This window comes from Lemur catta, chromosome 6, assembly GCF_020740605.2.
Source record: "Lemur catta isolate mLemCat1 chromosome 6, mLemCat1.pri, whole genome shotgun sequence".
NCBI classification, from domain to species: domain Eukaryota; kingdom Metazoa; phylum Chordata; class Mammalia; order Primates; family Lemuridae; genus Lemur; species Lemur catta.
This window is the reverse complement of record NC_059133.1, coordinates 73,792,983-73,798,982: the sequence shown is the minus strand read 5'-3', so window position 1 is coordinate 73,798,982 and position 6,000 is coordinate 73,792,983.

Below are 6,000 nucleotides of genomic sequence, written 5' to 3'. Positions count from 1 at the left end.
GCTCCTTTGGTCTTTTCTCAACATAGCATCAAGAGTGATCATCAAATTTCAGTCACATCATTTTGTGTTCCAAGCCCTCCTTTGGCATCCTGTCTCACCCACATAAAGACCAATGCCTTTGCCCTGACTTGGATCATCTCAGCAATCTTCACATCTCCTGTTATCTCTCTGCAATCATCTTCCTTTACTTCTCCTTCCACTCAGCTGACCTCCATATTATTCTTAAAGTAAGCAGGTTGCTGTTTGCCTCTGGAACACTCTTTGCTGTTGGGACCTGCTGTTTCCTGCATCTGGAGCATTCTTTTCATGGATATTCACATGGCTTGCTTCCTCACTTTCTTTCACTATTTAAATGTTACCTTATTAGAGCCATTTTCCTTAACTCCATTTATAGAAATTAAATACCTTGACTCTTCCATACCCCTGTCCTGTTTTATACTTCCTCTTGACATTTTTCACTTTCAATTACAGTCATGCACTGAGTAACGACACTTCAGTCAGGGATGAACGGCATATACGGAGGTGGTCGTTTAATAAGATAAAGTTAATTTATTATTGAAGAAAGAATTTTTTTTTTTTATAAATTTAGTGTAGCCTAAGTGTACAGTATTTATAAAGCCTACATTAGTGTACAGTAATGTCCTAGGTCTTCAGTTCACTTACCACCCGCTCACTGACTCACGTGGAGCAACTTCCAGTCCTGCAAGCTCCATTCATGGTAAGTGCCCTTATACAAGTCCCATTTTGTTTTATCTCTTATGCCATAGTTTTCCTTTACCTTCTCTATGTTTAAATATGTTTAGATATGCAAATACTTACCATTGTGTTACAATTGCCGATAGTATTCAGTCCAGTAAGTGCTGTACAGGTTTATTGACTAGGAGCAATTGGCCATACCTATAGCCTAGGGGTGTAGTAAGCTGTACCATCTAGTTTTGTGTAAGTACGCTCTGTGTCCACAGAACAATGAAATCACCTAATTGATGCATTTCTTAGAATATATCCTCATCATTAAGCAAGGAATGACTGTATACTATATATATTACTTAATTTATTCTCTTTATTTTGTTTTGAGAACCCACTAGAATATGAATTTTATAAGCCTTGAGATTTTAATCTGTTGTTTTCCCAACTGCTTATCCCAAGGTCTAGAACAGGGTTCTAGCCTCACTAGTAGTTAAAAATTTGAAAATTAAACAAGATTCTAATTTTAGACTTTACCATTTATAAAAATGAACAAAAAGTAATATCCAGGGTTCAAAGATATAAAAACTGTAATATATATATGATGAAAGTAGAAAACAGTCCCAACTTTTCTGTAGAAAATTGGTCAAAATATGTATATACTTTGGTAGAGTAAGACTCCTTATTAAAATTTATTCCAGGAAAATTGAGAATGTATGCAAAGATTTAACAACAGTAACAACCACCATAGTCTTGTTTATGAAAGTGAAAAAATTTAAAACTCAAAACCTCCATTCCAAATATAGAAGCCTCGTTAAATGAAATATGGTATATTTATACAATGAATATAATACAATCATTAAATTAGTATTCAGGCAAATATTTAGAACACGAGAAATATTAACAAATTACTAGTAAGTGAAATAAAGCAGTCTATAAAATGTATCTGTAGAATGATTTAATTTTTGAAGAAAAAAATGTATATCCTGTATATCAACCCGGGAGGTTAGATAGTTGTTAACAATGTAGTGTCTAGAGTGAGGTGGGTAGCTTTTTCTTATTTATCGGATTTGTATTTTATGGTTTTCTTTTAAAATAATGATCACATAATACTTTTATACTGGGAAAAAAATCAAAATTATATTTGTATTGATAGTCCAAAAACTATTACTATTATAAGTGCAAAGGATTTTCTTTACATGTGAATTGTGTATATTCTTATGTGTTTATGATATTTGATAATACTGTTTGTATTTAGTTTTTAATATCTTACATCGGTAAGTAGGAACTAATGCTCAAAATTTGCAGATGGAGTAATCTCCTTGGGTCATTTTAGTCTTTAGAACCCAGACGTGTGAATGCTGTCTGCCCACAGATATGACTGTATTGAAAAATGTATTTAACATGACTCTGATGATAAGATAATTAAAATTATGTCACACAATTAATCCAATATTTTATCTCAGAGATTTTAATTAAAACTAACCTTTTCTCTCTTTCCCTCTCTCTCTCCATCTCTCTCTAGTTTCTCCCTTTTTGGCAGCAGTGCACAATCCAGTTTTATTGAACAAAAGAAGGGGAAATTCCCCATCTGGCCAGAGTGGAGTGAAGCTGATATAAATGCAGAAAAGTGGGATGCAGGCAGAGGTGGAAAAGAAAAGGACAAAACAGGAAAAAGCCCTGTATTGGTAAGTAGACCTGAACGCGACTAGATTTCATTTTGGTTTTTAATCTTACAATGGAATACGATTTGTTAACATGAGAGCATACCCATTCTTCTCCACAATCTCCATTCAAAAGAGAAATCTTGTCTTTGTCTACCTGCCCTCCCCACCAGCCAATGCTTTATCTTTCCCAGCTTTAGTCCTGAGTTTTGGTGAATCACATTTGAGTAAGAGGAAAGAAAGAGCTATGATCATGGAGTCATAGTGAAACAAGGGGGAAATTAGGAGGTAGAAGAGGTTAGCCAATGGATTTTGGACAAAGCTGGGAAGCAGGCATTTAGAAGGTGGTTTAGAGAATGAAAGTCCACAGCAGACCTGTGATCTCTTACCTAGTGGTTGTAAGAAACGGAATTTTTAAAAGCGATGTTACTGTGAGGTAAAATCTATATTCCTCTTAGTATCTTTCCAAGCTATGTGGATAAAGATCTGAGCTGCTCTTTGTTTACTTTTTGTCCTGTAAACATGATATGTCCCAGAGATTGGAGCTAAGTGGAGTTCCTACATTTTCCAATTATTTTAGGTTCTTTTGCCTATTTTAAAATGTTTACTCTGACTGGATTCATTGGCTCACACCTATAATCCTAGCACTTTGGAGGCTGAGACAGGAGGATCACTTGAGGCCAGGAGTTCCAGGCCCACGTGAGCAACATAGTGAGATCCCCGTCTCTACAAAAACTTTAAAAATTAGCTGGGTGTTCTGGTGTGCACCTGTAGTCTCATCTGCTTGGGAAGCTGAGGGAGGAGGATCTCTTGAGCTTAGGAGTTTGAGGCTGCAATGACCTATGATTAGCCACTGCACTCCAGCCCGGGCAACAAAACCACACCCTGTGTCAAACAAAACAAATATAAAAAGGTTTACTCTATTGTAAAGACTTTTTTCAGCCTATGGGGCTGGGTTGCACTTAAAATATGACCTACTTATTTGGTGCAGTAATTCATTTAAAAATATTTATAGAACACAGTGTAATTTTCAAAACACAAACAAAATTGCCAGGATTGCTAGGTTGAACTCTGCTATCTCTGTTTGCATAGAGCATTCTGAAATGGTAAATATCAGCATTTAAATTTTTTTCAAAAAATATAGTGTCACAAACTGCATGATTCATATCAGTGATTTATTCACAAAAGATATTCAATAAAGGGAGCTAATTTCCAGCTCTGTTAGCACTTGAAAAATTTCCAAATTAGCAAAGTGTAAGGGAACACATTCTTTGTACCATATCTAGAGTGATTATGGAACTTTTAGATACAAAGAGCTTTTGAACCCTCAGGGTTCAAATGAAAGTGGGCATATTCTGTGCATTTTTAGCAGCAATTCAAAACGTATGGAGACTGTGTGTGTGCCTGTGTGTGTGTGTGTGTGTGTGTGTGTGTGTGTGTAGCTTTCAGAATTTATACCAGGAGAATAGATTGCGCAAATTCTCGGTTGAGCAGTTAAGTTCTGGAGAAGACCTAGAGATGAGTCACTCCAAAGTGTGGAGAAACAACAGGGAGGGAAAGGGCAAAATTGCTTGGGTTTTTGAAATAGGATATAAAAAATAACTCTTTAGGGAGCTTGGAGTGCAAGCATGCTTTTGTGAGGGGACTGTGAAAACATCTTACAGATCTCTGCAAGGTTGGGTATCAAATTCTGGGATTGATCAGTGTTATTAAGCAAGGGCAAGTGTGTTGGAAGAACATTTATTGGAAGAAAACCAGGGAGATTGGAGCAGTAGCAAGTGTGCTGGTCACCTGATGTCCGTTTTACTTGATGGCAGCAAATAGGAATCAGGTTGGCTGAACATCAGACCCCCCAATGTAGATATTGTGGCCCTTGGATTAAGGAGCCTATACAGCTGCATGGTTAGGGAAACACGAAGTCAACTCTTGCTGTGAACAGGGGCCATCCAATGGTGTGTGACACTTGAGAACCTTAACCTACATCCTGTTCTGCCACTGTAGCTTTCAAAGGTCAGAGAGCACTAGCTCAAACTATAGTGCAAAGTGGTAACATCTGGGCTAGAACCTGACTCCCCACCCCGGTTCTGTCCCACAGCCTCAGCGTTCTCGGCTCACAAAGCAATACCCCCTCCACTGGGGTGAGTGGTAGACAGTGTCCAAGCCTTGTGATTGCATCTCTGTGATGGGGTAGCATGGTAGCTCTTAGCCATGATTTGCAACATCCATATTTTACCAAGATTCATTGCCTTAAGTTTACAATGATAGCAGCTGTCCTTGGAGATTTGTTGATACTGAACTATAGCTTCGTATGATGTTACCATTGGAGAAATAAGAAAGGGAATACAGGAACTCTGTATTATTTCACATGTCTTTATGTACAGCATCTATAATTATCTCAAAAGAACAAGATTTAAAAATTCATAAATGAAAGTCAGTTGGATCAAAGGTCCAGGTTTTATTTACATTTAATCCTGTTTGTGATTCTAACAATTGAAAATTAAGTAAATATTTCTCAATCTTCTCGACTCAGTTAAAAAAATTTTTTTTCAATAGAAAATATGGCTATATATGGCCTATCCAAAATAGTTTTCCCACCTTACCTAATTTACATTCCAAAGCATCTCATGCTTGTTTGGGCTGCCTCCTCTACAATTAAAATACTACTCAACAATCCACCTTCTGCTAATGATATGCACTATTGTTAAATTCAGTATTCTCCAAATACTCCATGAATTGGGTCTAAAGACAAGCACTCAAAGTGCTCCACACATGCTTATTGATTGATCAGATTTATGCACAGATTTGTTTTTATTAAGATTGAGCTATGTTTATTTTAATATACCCATATGGAAAAAAAGGTTAATTTATTTTTTATATAGCATTTTTTTGAAGACCCTGAAGGAAAGATTGAGTTACCACCATCATTGAAAATTTATTCCTGGAAACGTCCACAGGATATTTTAATTAATCGGGTAAGAAATTTTGTTTACTAGTAAGCAAAATACTTATTAATTATGAGGATGTCATACCCTAGTGATAAAAATATGCATTTTTGAAATGATTTAGAGTAATTTTTTCTTGTGATATTCAGCAAGAAAAAGTAATTGCTTTTTGTCATTTAAATCAGAAATAAATGTTTACCAGTATAGTTAAATAGTTCTTGTACTAGTTTCCAACAGATTGTATTGAATTTTTGTTCAGAGTCTTAAGTTTTCTTCTTCTTCTCTCCAAAATGTTGAATTATAGCCTAAAATGTTACGTGAAATTATTCCTTAATTTCTGACTGACATACTTTCTCCTTTCTGCTTCTTAGTACAAACTTATATGACATGGAGGTCTATTTCCTCTAGTGTTTATAGCATCACTTTTCCAACCCAAGAGGTCTGATCTCTCTATTTCAGGGATTATTGAGGCATTTTCCAGAGGTCACCTTCATATCTGGACTCCATGTCCAACCCTTTGAAGCATACTGACTGGGACGTCTCTCAAGAAACCTTCATTTTAAATAGCACTTATATAGATTAAAACTTAAGACACACTGGTCTATAGCTTCTTAACAGCTATGTTAGTTTGAGCATATTTGTTTTTTCCAAGGGTCTAATTATCACTAAGGTCTTTTTTCCTTTGTTGTATATCCTAGAACTTTCATTTA